The sequence below is a fragment of the Vicugna pacos genome, chromosome 7, assembly GCF_048564905.1.
Source record: "Vicugna pacos chromosome 7, VicPac4, whole genome shotgun sequence".
Taxonomy (NCBI): Eukaryota; Metazoa; Chordata; class Mammalia; order Artiodactyla; family Camelidae; genus Vicugna; species Vicugna pacos.
Genome location: NC_132993.1, coordinates 67,375,560 through 67,391,702, shown reverse-complemented (window position 1 = coordinate 67,391,702; position 16,143 = coordinate 67,375,560). Strand labels below are relative to the sequence as shown.

The window sequence follows — 16,143 nt, the reverse complement described above, 5'->3', positions numbered from 1 at the left end:
TGCTGGATTCTTAAATTAGTTCCGATAGGTTTTGATGGATTCTTTAGGAATTTTTTTTGATTGAAGTATAATTGATGTACAATGTTATATAAGTTAAAGGTGTAGAATAGAGTGATTCACAATTTTTAAAGGCTATAATCCATTTATACTTATTATATAAAATACTGGCTATATTCCCTGTGTTGTACAATGTATCCTTGTAGCTTATTTTATACCTTATAGTTTGTACCTCTTAGTCCCCTAACTCTGTCTTGCCCCTCCCCCTTCTCTCTTCCCGAGGGTCAACTACTAGTTTGTTCTCTTTATCTGTGAGCCTGTTTCAGTTTTGTTACATTCTTTCATTTCATTTTTTTAGATTCCACATATGTCATATATGTGATATCTTGCAGTGTTGTCCTTTCTCTGTGTGACTTATTTCGCTTAGCATAATATCCTTCAGGTCCATCTGTGTTGTTGTAAATGGCAAAATTTAATTATTTTTATGGCTCAGTAGTATTACATTGCATATATTTCCCACATCTGCTTTATCCATTCATTGGTTGATGAACACTTAGATTGCTTGGGAATTCTAAATAATGCTACTATGAACATTAGGGTGCTTATACCTTTTTGAATTAGTGTTTTTTTGTTTTTTTGTGTTTTTCTGGGATACATACCCAGGAGTGAAATTGCTGGGTCATATGGTAGTTCTATTTTTAGTTTTCTGAGAAACCTCCATACTGTTTTCCACAGTGGCTGCACCAATTTACATTCCCACCAACGGTGCATGACGGTTCCCTTTGCTCCACATCCTCACCAACATTTGTTGTGTTCTCTTTGATAATAGTCATTCTGACTTGTATGAGATAATACCAAATTGTGCTTTTGAATTTGCATTTCCCTGGTGATGACTGATATTGAGCATCTTTTCATGTGTCTGTGTGCCAGCTCATTTCCTCTTTGGAAAAATCTCTATATTCAGTTCTTCTGCCCAGTTTTTAGAATCATGTATGAGCTGTTTATATGAGTTGGATATTAACCCCTTATCGGTCATATCATTGGCAAATAGTCTCTCCCAAGTAGTTGGTTGTCTTTTTGTTTTGTCAGTGGTTTTCTTTGTGGTGCTAAAGCTTTTAATTTTAATTAGGTCCCGTTTGTTTGTTTTTGCTTTTATTTTATTTGCTTTAGAAGACAGATCCAAAAAAAAAAAGCTTCCATTTATGTCAGAGTTCAATTTATGTATGCCTATGATTTCCTCTAGGAATTTTATGGTATCTGGGCTTTCATTTAAGTATTTAATCCGTTTTGAGTTTATCTTGTCGTGGTGGTGTTAAAGAATGAAATTAGTGCATTCTCTTCCATGTAGCTATCCAGTTTTCTAGCACCACTTATTGAAGAGCCTTGTCTTTTCTCTGTTGTACATTCTTCCCTCCTCTGTCCCACATTAGAAGGTGTTCAGTTATTTCTTGGCTCCCTATTCTGTTTTAGTTATCTGTGTGTTTGTTTTTGTGCCAATCCTATACTGTTTCATTACTGTAGTTTTGTAGGATAGTCTGAAGTAAGGGCCCATGACTCCTTTGGCTCCATTCTGCTTTCTCAAGATTGTTTACTCAGAAACTTCTGTATATTTATATAAATTTTAAAGTTATTTGTTCTTGTTCTGTGAAAAATGCCATTGATATTTCGATGGGGATTGCACTGAATCTTTAGATCGCCTTGTATAGTATTGTCATTTTAACAGCATTAATGCTTGCGATACAAAAATATGGTGTACCTTTCCATCTGTTTGTGTCATCTTCAGTTTCTTTCATCAGTGTCCTATAGTTTCCTGAGTGCTGACCTTTTCCTGCCATAGGTAGGCTTATTCCTAGGTATTTTATTCCTTTTGATGGGCTGGTAAATGGGATTGTTTCCTTAACTTCTCCTTCTGATAGTTCATTGATAGTGTATAGAAATGAAACATTTCTGGGTATTAATTTTGTATCCTGCAGCTTTACCAAATTCATTGATGAGCTCTAGTAGTTTTTTGGTTTCCTTAGGATTTTTTTATGTATAGTATCATGTCATCTACAAACAGTGATAGTTTTACTTCTTCCTTTCCAGTTTGGATTCCTGTTCTTTTTCTGGTCTGAGTACTATGGCTAGGACTTCCAAAGCTATGTTGAATAAAAATGGTGAGACTGGACATCCTTGTCTTCTTCCTGATCTTAGAGGAAATGCTTTCTCAGCTTTTCACAGTTGAGTATGATTTTATCCATGGGTTTTATATATATAGGTGATTGTATTAAGTTGTTGGTCTCTTAATTTCAAAAGCATTTTAGCAACCCTGCATTTGTACCCTCCTCCCTTGATTACCTTTTTTTAAATCATTTTACATCTGATTGTTTTGTGTATCTTAACTGCTTGTTATGGATATAGATTATTTTACTACTTTTGTCTTTTAACCTCCATTCTGGCTTTGTATGTGGATGATTTTCTACCTTCACTATATGTTTGCCTTTACTAGTAAGGTTTTCCATTTCATAATTTTCTTGTTTCTATTAGTGGCCTTTTCTTTTATTCCTAGAAAATCTTGTTTAACATTTGTTGTATGGCTGGCTTGGTGGTGCTGAAATCTTCTAGCTTTAGCTTGTCTGTTAAGTTTCTGTTCTCTCCTTCAAATCTGAATAAGACCTTTGCTGTGTAGAGTCTTTTTGGTTGTAGCTTTTCCCCTTTCATCACTCTTAATATATTGTGCCACTCCTTTCTGGCCTGTACAGTTTCTGCTGGAAAAAACAGCTCATAGCTTTATCATGTCATCTTCAAAGAGAGAGTTTTGTATCTTCTTTTCTGACTGAATGCCTTTATTTTTTTTCTTGCCTGATTGCTCTTATTGAATAGAAGTGGTGAGAGTAAGCTCCCTTGTCTAATTCCTGATCTTAGAAAAAGTTTTCAACTCTTTATCATTAAGCATAATGTTTGCTATGGATTTGTCATATATGGCCTTTACTGTGTTGATGTATGTTCCTTTTGTACCAAATTTATTTTTGCATTTTCATCATGAAAGGATGCTGTATTTTGTCACATGTTTTATATACATCTATTGAGATGATTATATGATTTTTATCTTTTATTCCGTTAATGTGGTACAGCACATTAAATGATTTGCATTTGTTGAACCATACATAGATCCCAGCAATAATACCCATTTGATCATGGCAGATTATCCTTGTAGTGTGCTATTAAATTAAGTTTGCTAATATTCATCAGGGATATCTGCCTAAAGTTTTCCTGAGGTGTCCTTTTCAGGCTCTGATATCAGGGGTAACACTGGCCTCATAAAATGAATTTGGGAGTATTCTTTCCTCTTCAATTATTAGGAAAAGTTTGAGAAGGATTGCTAATTAATAGCAGTCTTTCTCAAAGTGGTAGAATTCATCAGTGAAACTGTTGCCAAGCTTCGCTTTATTGGGAGGTTTTTTTTTAATTACTGCTTTAATTCTTTGACTTGTTATTGAGCTGTTCAAAGGTTTTCATTACTTCATGAACAGTTTTGTTAGGTTGTATTTTCCTAGGAACTTACTCATTTCTCTAGGTTATCAAATTTGTTGGTATATACTTTTCATAGTAGTTACTTATGATCCTTTGTATCTGTATGATACCAGTTGTAATCCTTCCTCTTTGATTTCTGATTTGAGTCTTTGTTTTCCTTTGTTAGTCTAGCTAAAGTTTATTCAATTTTATCTTACTGAAAAATACAAATCTTCGTTTCACGAATCTTCTGGCCTCTGTTTTGTTTACTTCTGCTCTGACCTGTGTTCTTTCCTTACTTCTGCTAACTTTGAATTATGTTGTCTTTTTTCTGACTCTTTGAGGGATACAGCTAGGTTGAGTTCTTTTTTTCTTAATCTGAATGAAATTCCCTCTTAGTACTGCTTTTGCAGCAGTCACAGGTTTTAGTATTTTGTGTTTTTCTTTTTCTTGTTTCTAGACATATATATTTTTCAATACTCATTTTGATACCTTCTTTGCCCCATGGTTTTAATTTCCACATATCTGTGAATTTTCCAACTTTCTTCCTGTTAGTGATTTCTAGTTTCATCCTACTTTGGTTAGCAAATCTAAGATGGAAATACTACCAAGTATCTTTTCTGGTTTGTTTTTTTTTTTGTAACCTATCGTAGGATCCATCCTGGAGGATGTTGCTGTGCACTTGTGAAGAATGTGCATACATACTGCTGCTGTTGTATGGAAAGTTCTGTATATGTCTGTTTAAACCACATGAGTTCATCACATCTTTATTTAGGTAGAAAAAATTTAAATATATAAAATATAAATAAGAAAATCTAACATTAATCTGGTATCCATTATTCAAATATAATTCCATTTATATTTTTAACATGCCCACTATTTTTTTTATGCATTGGAATTACTTTTCTTAGGTATCTTCATTTGCTCTGTCATCAGAGATACTTCTAATGCTTATCTGTTCACTGACGAATTGTCTGTGTTAGGATGTGCCATAATTTATCTAATTCCTTATTTCTGGACTTTGTCAATTTCTGTATTTTCCTTCCAGAAATAACCCTGGATTCAACTTCCATCTGTAAAAAAGAAAAAAAAAACTCATTTATTTTTCTAGGCAATTCTCCTAAAACTAGAATTATCAGGTCAGTGAATGTAAACATTATTCTCATTTTACATATCACCTTCAGAAATGTTGTATCATTTCCTTTTCTACTTCCCTAAAGAAAGGCCTATTTCACTGTATCATTGCCAAAATAGAGTAATTTCTATAAAACATTTTCATTTTTATTAGCAAAAATACAAGAATACTGATTTTTTTTTCTCATCTTTCAAAGAAAGATGTTTCCAAATGCATTAGCTATTTTTATTTGTTCTCTCATGATTTTCTGGACATACCTACCAAAAGGTTACCTGGCAATCTTAGTTTTTCAAGTTTGGGTATTCTTAATTTCTTTCTGAATAGGGGAGAATGAGGGAGACAATATTAGGAGAAGCTAGAAAATACTAGGTTTAAAATGGTAAGCCTAGTAGATAAGCAGCACTATGAGGAATTTAATTGGAAATTTGGAAATCAAAGTGAACTTTCAGGCTGTGAATATAAGTATTAGAAGCGTGTGTCACAATCACCTTTTTGGAATGTTTTTAAAAATAGGAAATAGTTAAGTGACTTTGTCAAGGGATGGAATAAGTGCATATTCAGGTGTGTCTAACTTCCTGATGTTACCACTCTTTGCAACCACAAAGGCAGCTGGACGTTGTTCCTGGTAATGTAAGCAATCAAGGAAAGAAGTTCAAATAAATAAAAAGTCATCTGATGCCATGCCCTTAGGATTCACACCCATAAGACATGTAAAGTATTAGAAAAATGAATTCATTTGCTCACTTCTATGTTCTTTTACTCTCCTAGATTTATTCTGTTTAATTATAATTAAGTTCACAGTTGCATCTTGTGACAAATACTAGTTTTACAGTGATTCCTAGAACATACTGGTTTCTTTTCCCCATGGTGTTCTGTACTTCATGTTCCTGCTTCAGAGTGTGTGTTTTCAGCATGCATTATATATCTGATTACTTTTTAAGTAAAGTTATGTTCTTGGGGGACTCTTGCATATATGGGATTGTTGACCTATATATTACCTTAGAGTGATGTCCATTTAGTTACTTTTTTTTTTTTAACATTTTCTTTCTTCCTGTCAGAATATCACCATTGCCCTTGGCATATATTTATTTTTTTCTAATTCCTATCCTCTCCCGATTTTTTTATTTCTAATCAAATAATGACCATGGTCTGGGAACTTGAGAATGTTAAAACTGTACTATCTGAGTAATAAGGGAGATATTAAATGTAAAGTCAAAATACGACCACCATTAACTCCCTGCCCTGAAATACATCTAGCAGTGCTATTTCTCAAGACTTAATTTACCAGATGGTCTTACAGGGAAAGTGGTTATTATTTTTGAGGCAATTTAGTCTCTGTACCTCAGGCTTTCCTAGTTTAGTATCCTCAAATTGAATTCATAGTAAATAACTATCTCAAAGGAACTATATCAAATGGAGATTGTTTCCAATACAAATATTCCTGAAGCACTTTTCATTTATTCAAGCACCACAATCTACTTGGTAAGCAGTCATTTAGCTTTTCCAATTGAATAGCACTTTCCACCTATTGAGATTCCGTGCATGAAGTTAATAAGCCAAATTGAGTTATATCGAATTACCTATGTGTTTCAGCAACACAGTCTATTCAGGTGTTTCCAAAAAATGGAACAGAATACACTTTATTGTTTTATATTTTCCTGAACAAATGTTCAATCAGATAGGCAACATGCAGGAATAATGAAATGAACACCACAACCCATCCCTAGATCAAAAATACTCCGTTGTGTTTGTTCCTTCTCATTTTCTCCCTGTCTACACACACATACCCACGCACATGAATTTACATATGTATGCAGGCATATTTATATATCTGTATGTGTGTATATATGTAGAAATAGTTTCAGAATAATCTAAACACATTATGATAGGTCACACCCAAGTATTGCAGAGCGTATGTCATGAAAATAAACACATATTCTATAAATCAATTTTATCAAGAATCATTCCTTAAATTATGTCTTTTTTGTCTGTTAATATAGAGCACCTCCCAAACTCTTTGAGTTTTAAATTTATACCAAGCCAGGTATCTTTAAGAATGTCCTATAATCTAGATTTGTCTTGTTGCTTTCGTGTGCATCATGTAAGGTTTTTTTTTTTTTTCTAAATAGAATTTAGGTCCGGAGGCTTAATTAGATTCAGTATAAACTTTCACTTATTTTCAAAATTCCATCATTGGTGAATATTTCTGGTACATTACTCCATATTATCAAGTAGATCCACACTTGTGTTCCCACATTTGATTTCTTGGTTAATATTATGGTAACCACATTCTCTGTTTAAAAGATACAGTTTTTCATCTGTGGGGTAATACTATGACAACGTAAATTTACAGTCTTTTTTTCCCCAAGAATTGCATACCTAACTGTTTTAGCAGTTGTCAAAAATCCTTGAACAATTTTACTGAGGATGGAAAAATGATGATTTTCTAATTTAAAGATTTATTTCATATTTATTCACCTTATTATTCTGTAAAGAAATACTTTCATTCACTGGAGATGAATTACAGTTACTCCTATAAAGGTATAGTAAATGCTGAATTTTTCATTTAATTACAGATTTTACAAGTAATAGCCAGTGTAATAAGTCAGTAGTGACAAATGAGTCTTCTTCCTACTCTTTTTTGTTATATGACACACACACAGATGGAGCTAACTAATAGATAGCTGTTACAACAAAGTACAAAATCCTTCTAATTCTTAAATTGTCCCAAAGTTGGAACAGTAGAAACCCTTTCAAGTTATCTTTTGTGTCATTTACACATAACTATTTTTGTACTCACATCCTACAATTTCTGCACCATACACAGAATAGGCATTTCTGTAAGGAGTTATTTTTCCCTTTAGTAGTGAATCATATTTCAAATCCGTTACACTTTGGTATAAAGTACATTGCTTCTGAGTATCATTGCTTCTTGGTATTTTCAGTGGACAAGACCATACACTTAACGTTAAAATATTTATGTAGTAAGTTTCAATTCACAATACAGTAATACTATCACTAATAAAATACCTGAATGATGAGATTTCTCTGCAGTCTTTTCTGTCCTTAAAATAAGTGCTTTTAATAGCGTAAGGGACCTCTGTTCTTCGATCTATGTGGTTGTGTTAACAATTCGATGTAGAGTTAGGATCAGTTGTTCCAGTTGTATTCAATTTTAGATTCAGCTCTCTCATTAAGTTGTTTGAATGTGTTAAATACTTACATGGTTTTGCACTTTTAGGACCAAGTAAGAATATACTCAGAAGAATTTTGCTTTCAAGTCTACACACTTTCTACTCCGTTTACTCTTTCCTATACAGATAGATTGAATTTCTATTTAGTGTACCTTTCAGCACTTTCATAAATAGTCAGAGATGCATTACATAATCTGAAGATGCTTGTATATGTGTGTTTGGGTATGTACATTTATCTATATATTTCCTTCTCACACAAAAAGGAACGTACCATCTACCCTTACATACACTTTGTTTTTCAAATTTAACGATGTACATTTATTTATAAGTCCATATAAATCTCCTTCCTACATTGCTTTTTTATAGTTCCATGGTATTCCACTATGAACAGTTTTTTAAAAATTCAAACTGTCTTCTTAATTTGAACATTTGAATTGTTTCACATTTTTACTGTAACCAGTGCTGCAGTGGGTAACATCCACATACCTTTTCCCCTTGTTTGTAGAAGACTGTATTTCGGTTGGATCCCTAGAAGTTACTTTGCTAGGTTAAAGTGAAAAGCCTGTCTAGCATTTTGTGGTGGTGTCAGTTTCCCCCCCTAAATTTTGTGTCATTTTGCCAGTATGCCAGTAAACTCTGACAATGGCTTTTTCCCCAGCAAAGTTGCAAGGCCAATGGAGTTTGTTGTCAACTTTTTTGGATTTCAGTTGACCTAAAAAGTGAGAAAAATTTAGGGGTGGGTTTTAATTTAAAAATTTTAAATTATGAGTGTATTTTCCCTAACTTTAAGGGCATCTTCCCTATTTTTTCTTGTGCCAGTTGTATTTTCATATTTTTTCTATAAGAATTCACTTTCTTAAAGAAACAGACATAAGTAGATACGTAGACAGACGGATAATAGAGAGGAAAGAAAGGGAGGAAGAAAAAGAGAGCAACACAGGGATTAAACGTCATTTATGATAAAAAGCTGCACATTATCTCCTGGTTTTAGTTTGGGGTGTATGTGTCTGTATGTTTTTTCCATATCCAAGACGTTTTTTTAACAGTCAAGATTATTCATCTTGTCTTTTACCACTTCTGAATTGTGAGATATAGTACTTAGGCTTCCCAATTCTGATGTAAGATAACTAATAAATGTTTTAGTACCTGTATGATTTGTTTTAAAATATTTATATATCTGATCCATTTGGAGTGTGTCCTAGTGAAAGGTGTGACATGCAGGTTCACTTTTAGTGTTTTTTTAACGGCTATGAAAAACTTTTTCTCCTGTGACTTATTTTATCAAATGCTACACTGGCGTAGGTACTTGTAAGTTGCCAGTGGTCTTTCTGATGGTTCACATACAAGCAGCACACTGCTTTTATGAAAGCGGTTTCTTTTCCTTTATTTTAATACCTACTAGGGTCAATCTTCCTCTACTTTGTTGATCTTTTTTAGGGCTTTCTTGTCTATCCATGTTTAGTTTTTCCATATGACATTCCTAATGAACCTTTTTACATCCAGTGCAAGTTTATAGGTGATTATATTGGGACCATGCTAAGCTTATATTTTCCCTAGTATGGATGGATGTTCTTTACAGTGTTTGATCATTATAGTAAAATAAATGTAGTCTTGAAAAGATGGAAAGAAATTTGTCTCTCTCTGAAGTATTTTCCCTCTGTAGGTTTTGAACTTATAATCTTTGGTATTATCTTTTACTGTTTTTTCTTTTAAACGAGATCTTCTCTGATTATTGTTTGAGTATAAGAAGAGTTTTAAATTTACTGCTTTTTAATAATCTGATACCTTTTTGTATTGGTTTGTATTGGTTTTTACTTTAACTTCCTCTTGACCTTTCCATACACACTCTCATAAACTCAGGAAATTTAGCATTTTTCTTCTTTTCAATTCTTTTTTCCTCAAATTATTTTCTCTTATTTTGCATAATAACCAATTCATTCTCAGTACCAGTGTAGACAGGAGGCTAGTGGGCCTTTTCCTTCTTTTAGTGATACTGCTCTGTTATTTCCTAGGATGGCAGATGTTGGCTTTGCAACTGGGGTATATAAATTTTATCAATGTGAGGAAGTTACCGTAATTTTTTATTTTACTGGTATTTTATTAACTAAGGGTGGGTTTTTGGAAAGCTTTATGTCTGCAGTATGAGTTAGATTAATGGATCTACTGTATTGAATCATCCTTGAATTTCTAGAACAAATCCTACTTGATCATGATGTACTGTTTTCAGTGTGCTTGTAGATTCTTCTGACACTATTTTATTCATGATTAAGCAGGACCAGTCAATTTTTTATTACGTATCTTTTATGCCATTATATATCCAACATCCTTGTAAAATGAATTGACAAACTTGACTGGGTGTAACATTAATATCTTCATTCATTCAAAAATAAAAAAAAAGCCCTGAACGTTTTCTTCTCCTCTTTAATCTTTGTAACAATTTAAACAGCATTTGAATTACTTGCTTTTGAATTCAATCTTCAATCTAGGTCTTTATGATGGGGGTAGCATTTTGAAATCAGTTTTTATCTGCTTTTTTCTGCTATACATTTTTCAAATCAGAAAGTTAAAAATTTGGTATATAAATGTTTTATTGATACACTTTCGATGACAAGATGAAAAATAAGATTTGGAAATGGAGGTTTTTCATTTCTATAACTGTCTCATTCAGGAAAGACCTTTTAGAAGATACCACTTCATTATTGCACCGAGAAATCAGGTGATGACAAATACATTGTCTTGTTGATAGCTTACAGAACTTTAAAACAGAAAGAGTGAAAAATAACTGCTCACTGAGATTTCTAGCTCTGTGTCAGTTATTTTACTTACCTCTGCTTCTGATAATATATGAAAGTAATGAATAATGAATAATTCCCAATCTGACAAGTATTATGTGTTTTCTCTATTAATTCATTAAAATCTCAGTGATAGAGAACTGTGGGAGGCAGACAATATGACAGTTCCGTCTCCCACCCAGGGGCGGTAGGGAGCTCCCTGTCTAACTTAGGAGAGCCTTTTGCCATTGTTTGTGCAAAACATGTAAGAACTCAGACATCAGAACCACTACAGTCTGGGGAGAAATAATATGAAAATTCAAATGAAAAGCAAATGTAGCAAAAGTGATTTAATACATAGCAGAGCATTTTTGTGTTTGTTTTTTCAAACAAACGAACAGTACAGCCTGGTTTCCCAGTTCTTAAACTTCCCAGCTTAAAAAAAAAATCTACCAAAGGAGATCACAAATAATTAAATTTATACAATTAAAAGATTTCTCAAAATGACTGAACATAATTATGTTCAAAGTCACTATCAACTTTTAAATGAGTCTGGGTTTTCTGTTACTTATGTTATATGCTATACTTATGTGAAATCTATATTTATAAAATACAGTATCTTTCATTTAATACAGAAAGATTCACAGAGAGCCTATCATTTGCATTAGGACCTACTTACTTTTGTTCCTTAGGACCAAGTGTGGAACATTTAAAACGTTTTTCAATCTATAGACCCATTATATCTTTTCGCTAATCACACCTACTGGTTTTTGGAAATCAATTTAGAAAAAAGTCTTGAACTCCTTTCCATTTATTCCTTTACTATAGTTTCTAAAAAGTCTATTCAATCTCTATTTTCAAATATGCCTCCAAGATCTTTAGTTAAAATTATACTGGAAAACAAGGCTTCTAGTCAGTGAGCCTATGTTGTTACCAAAACTTGAATGTATTTATTTTTTGTTTTGAAATAATTTAGAGGCACAGAAAGTTTCCCTGTAACCTTCACCTAGCATCCCTTTTGGTTACGTCTTATTATCTACATAGAATCAGAGTGTTGCATATTGTATGGTTTTATTTATATAATATTCACAAAATGACAAAGGTCTAGAGATGACGTTAGTGAGCAAGAGTCAGGAATGGCGGTAGAAGGAAGAAGTGTGTCTATAAAGGGGCAGCACTGTGGTAATAAGATAATTCTATGTCTTGATTGCAGTGGTAATTACATGGATCTATCTACACGTGATAAAGTTACTTGAAACTACACCCTTTATAACGTTAGTTTCTTGAGCAGGGTATTATATTGTAGACATCTAAAATGCAGCCAACAGGGATGTCATAGCTCTTGTCTGTCAGGGCCGTTCTAGCTGCTGCTACTGAAAAAAGTTGAACTTGTCAGGTACAGAGTCCCCATAATGTGACATCATTCTTTGTGGTGGCTTTTGATTACATAGTCCTTGTGTGTTAGAAGGAGCAATGCTTCTTCTTGAAGCAAATATTCTGGGTATGGGTTCAACATTCCTGCATGTAGAACCTCATTGCCAGTGCCTCTGTCTAAGGGTATGCAGAGCGGGTTGTCCATGAACCTGGCACACTGCATAAATCAAATGCAAGGTGCCCGATTTAAGGAAAAAGAGGTGCAGCAGATCATAGGGTACACTGCTGCCATCACGTACTGTGCCATCAGCAGCTGCTGGCTTGACCGAGTGATGAAACTGCCTTTGAAGGTCCAGCCAAGAGAACAAAGTTAGACATACGGCCTCTGGTCATCACCATCCTTCTGGGTATTTCGTCCTCTAGGACGCAGTCTATACCGAAAGTCAGAAACCATTATTCTACATATAAGGTGCTCCCAGTAGGTCAAATACATGGTTGTGGGCACCAAAGTTTGAAAGTAGGGGTATCCTGCTTATGATCCTTTCCTATGACTCACTGGAAGAATCTGTGCTTTCTGTCTCTTGTTCCCAGAAGGAAAATCATTTCCACTAGAATTTCTATAAATGTCATGTTAAAGTTTTAAAGTTTTAGCCCCCTGCCTGGTCCCTTTGATCTCATGCAGAAAAGAAGTCAAGGAAAGGGGTCACTCTTTGGAGAGGAGTGAGTGAGTATGAACATCAGAAGGAGGGAGCCTTGGTGACACAGTGGGGTGGGGAGGAATATATCTGACCATCTAGGTGATCAGTGAGGGCCTCCTCCCTCTTAAATCTTAACCAGTATTTTTTTATTGTTGGAATACTCATGACATCTTTCCTTTTCTTTGATGTTTACAAAATTCAGGATATATTCCAATATGGAGTATTCTCTAATGATAGTGGGTGCTGAGAGCTGGATAGAGGCTGGTAGCTTGTTGTAGTTTGCCTGCTGGGAGAACCAAATATCTAAAGTGATACTAAACAGAAGAGTGGAGCATGTGACTACATGATACTTATTACTTAAATTGACTTGAACAGAAGCAACAGAAAGCAGCTCTCTCAAACAGGCAAACTCTTCAGGGCTTTACTCACAGTCTTCCTCTTCTTGACATCATTTTTATCTAGTTCACAAACCCTCCAGATCTTTCCCCAGAGTAGAACTAATTAGACCAGGGCTGCTTAGACTATGTGTACATGAATCACAAGGTAAAGCCTGAGATTCCTTATTCCCAGGAAGGGTTCCTGGAAATGCTAGTGCTGGTCTCTTTAAATGGCAAAAAAGAAACACACACACACACACACAAAACCCCTCCAAAAACAGACTTAATATATAGTATGCCACCAATACTTATTTTAGACGCACATATTTTCTCATTAACATTTCATTCCCATAATTTGAGGGTCCACTTACCGAACAGTAGGGATTTGAACTTTAACTAGAACTCTTACTGTGTCCTAGATTCTTTCTGTCAGAATCCATTCTTTCTGATTTTAATGCTTAAGTTTCAGGTTCCTGATCCTGAGCTACGTGGTCCCTCTTCTCTTCTGATTTATCTCATCTCTGTGACTTCTCACAGCTTACGCCATCACAACCAGGACATTGACATTGACAGTCAAGATACATAACCCTTCTGTCACCGCAAAGATCTCGTGCTGTCTTTTATAACCACAAACTTCCCTCCACCCTCAGCCCCTTCTTACTGCCTCACAAACACTAACATTGTCTTACATTTGTATGATTTTTGTCATTTTAAGAATATTACATGGTATCTGTAACTTTTCCCCTTCCCATAATTCTCTGGAGATTTATCCAGGTGGTTGCAGGTACCAATAGTCTGTTCTTGTTTATCGTTTAGTAGTATTTCATGGTCTGGATAGATCACAGTTTGTCTAACCATTCAACCACTGAGAGACACCTGAATTGTTTCCAGTTTGGGGCTACCACAAATGAAGTGGCTGGAAACATTTGTGGGCGTGTTTTTGTGTCGGTTTGAGTTTGCAGTGCACCAGGATAACCAGCCAGCAGGGCAACTGCTACCAGTGCCGTTGCAACCCCTCTCTGTCCCTGGGGGGAGCCCCCGCTCCCCTCCAGCATGGTGTTTCTTGGGCCCAAATGTTCCGAGCTTGTCTCACATCATCTCCCCACTTTTCATGTCTTTCTGTATGCATTATATATATAATATGCAGGGCGTTTAGTTGTAATTAGCTGGAAGAACAAGGGAAAGAAGTTTCTCCGTCTTCCCAGCAGCAAAACACCGTATTTATTTTTTAACTTTGTTATAACTACCACACAAGCACGGCTCACTCGTCTTGGTTGGAGGCATATTTATTTAGCTTTTTGAGCCACAGTGTCCCCAGTGCTTGGTGAGTGCCCTGGTCCTGCTCTCATCTCCATTTCTCTCAGGAAAACTTAATCCTATGATTAGCCTCTGCTTTGTTGGGTTGCTCTCACCCCCGTGCACAGGGACGGAGGCGGGGAGTTGGAATAACAGCAGCAAAGTTAGGAATCCTTTCTACTCCAGATACAACAGAGACCGCAGGCTACTGGGAAAATTCATGTGGGCCTTTGGTGATGCAGTTTTATATCATTATTTAATCTACTTAGTTTCTTGATTGATTTAGAGAAGCAGCAGAGACCTCAGGCATTCATAGGAAAGGAGTATTGTTTCTATATGCATTTACTTTTATTCCTTAAACCCATTTCTCAGAATGCCATAGTTCCCGGTCTGGTTTTGTATTACCTGTTCTGCACACGTGCAGCACAGGTATTTCTAGACTCACCTGTCATCTCTGTCTATTGAGGCAGAACTTTTCTAGATTGTTGTCTCACCTGTGGACATAAAACCCATTTTTAAAGGAACTCTGATCATAAAATTCAAACATCATGCTGTTTTATCTGCAGGGTTTTGTGTGTGTGTGTGTGTGCGCATATAGAGAAATCTCTGCCTGTGAAACAATAGACTGAAAGTGTTTCTTAGCAGTGGGCTCTGTTTTCCTGTGAGCTGCCCTTACGCCCCACCCCAGTGCACACTGGGGAGCCGGGTCAGACAGGGTGGTTATGGCCTCATACTTGTTTTTACATCCCTGCTGCTACAGCCTTTGGACTTTCTCCTCCACAGCCATATATACAGGGCTCCGTCCGTGATGACCGTCCTTCCCCACTGTTCATCTTTACCTGGGGACCTCATGCTTTCAAATTCAGGACTGCTAGCATGATTTTCTGGGATTGTACTAATTTTCTGTTTTGCATTATTTCCTTGTATCTGTCCTCAGCCACTGTATCTGCCCTTATCTTCAGTCAAAGTTATAGAGTCCATGACCCATATAATAAGGTTCTCTTAACAAATTTCTCTTTGCTGAAACTACAATACTTCAGTAAGAAACCATAATGAAGTTACGGCCACCTTTCTGGACTATGAGATTTTACACCAATCTTCCTAGAAGTCTATTATTAGTAAGCTAGTTTTAAACATTTAAAATGAAAAATACATTAGAAACCATAAGTTCAAGTTTTGCATAACTAGCCTTCATAAGACACAATATTGAGTGTTTATAACTGAGTTTAGTTATTTTTTTTTCAGTCCATATTATAAGAGAACTGATACTGTTCTGCTAGTAATTCTGCTATGATGTTCACTGCTTCCCCTATTTAAGAGAATGTGTGGAGAAATGTAAATGAAGAATAATAGCATTTCTGGCTGAAACCCTGACAAGCCAAGTAGTGTAGTAAATTTTTCTTTAATGTGCTTTATCTGACAATTCATAATTCAACGAAATTCTACTTATACTAAGTACTTGCTGGACGTTTTTTAAATTGGGGAACAGACTGCAGGATGCCTGCCTGCTGCAGAAATAGACGCCTTCCTGAGCAGCACACACTGTTTTCATTTTGGGTTTTCAAGTCTCAAACAAAGCATTTGCTTAAAGAAGTTCATCATATGTGCATCGTTAGTCACAAAGACCACTGGGAAATGTAGTTACAGGAGTCTAGCAAAAGAGACGTGCAGAAGGCTTACTTGTTTTTACTCTATTGTCTTTCACTACCTGATAAGCTTAAACTTTCCAGAGACGTTTGTGCTCATATATAGATTTATAAAATTAATTTCTATGAGAGTCTTATGGGGGACTGCTTAAATATAACAACA

The 16,143-nt window shown here is 35.2% G+C and overlaps 1 protein-coding gene and 1 long non-coding RNA gene across 16 annotated transcripts in view; one reads left to right on the top strand and one right to left on the bottom strand.

Annotated features, from left to right (window-relative positions):
- The window catches only part of ELAPOR2 (endosome-lysosome associated apoptosis and autophagy regulator family member 2), a 660,265-nt gene that overhangs the window by 8,829 nt on the left and 635,293 nt on the right, over window positions 1-16,143 (bottom strand). For 10 of the 12 annotated variants that reach the window (XM_072965097.1, XM_072965100.1, XM_072965099.1 and 7 more), the window contains one exon: window positions 4,392-4,562. The exons of 1 other annotated variant lie outside the window; for it this stretch is intronic. The gene's annotated coding sequence lies outside the window, so the exon portion shown is untranslated. Of the gene's footprint in view, window positions 1-4,391; window positions 4,563-14,779; window positions 14,829-16,143 lie in introns of all 12 variants that reach the window. One more of the 12 variants, XM_072965092.1, reaches the window with a different exon arrangement.
- The window catches only part of LOC140697439 (uncharacterized), a 175,309-nt gene that overhangs the window by 133,389 nt on the left and 25,777 nt on the right, over window positions 1-16,143 (top strand). The window lies entirely within an intron of this gene.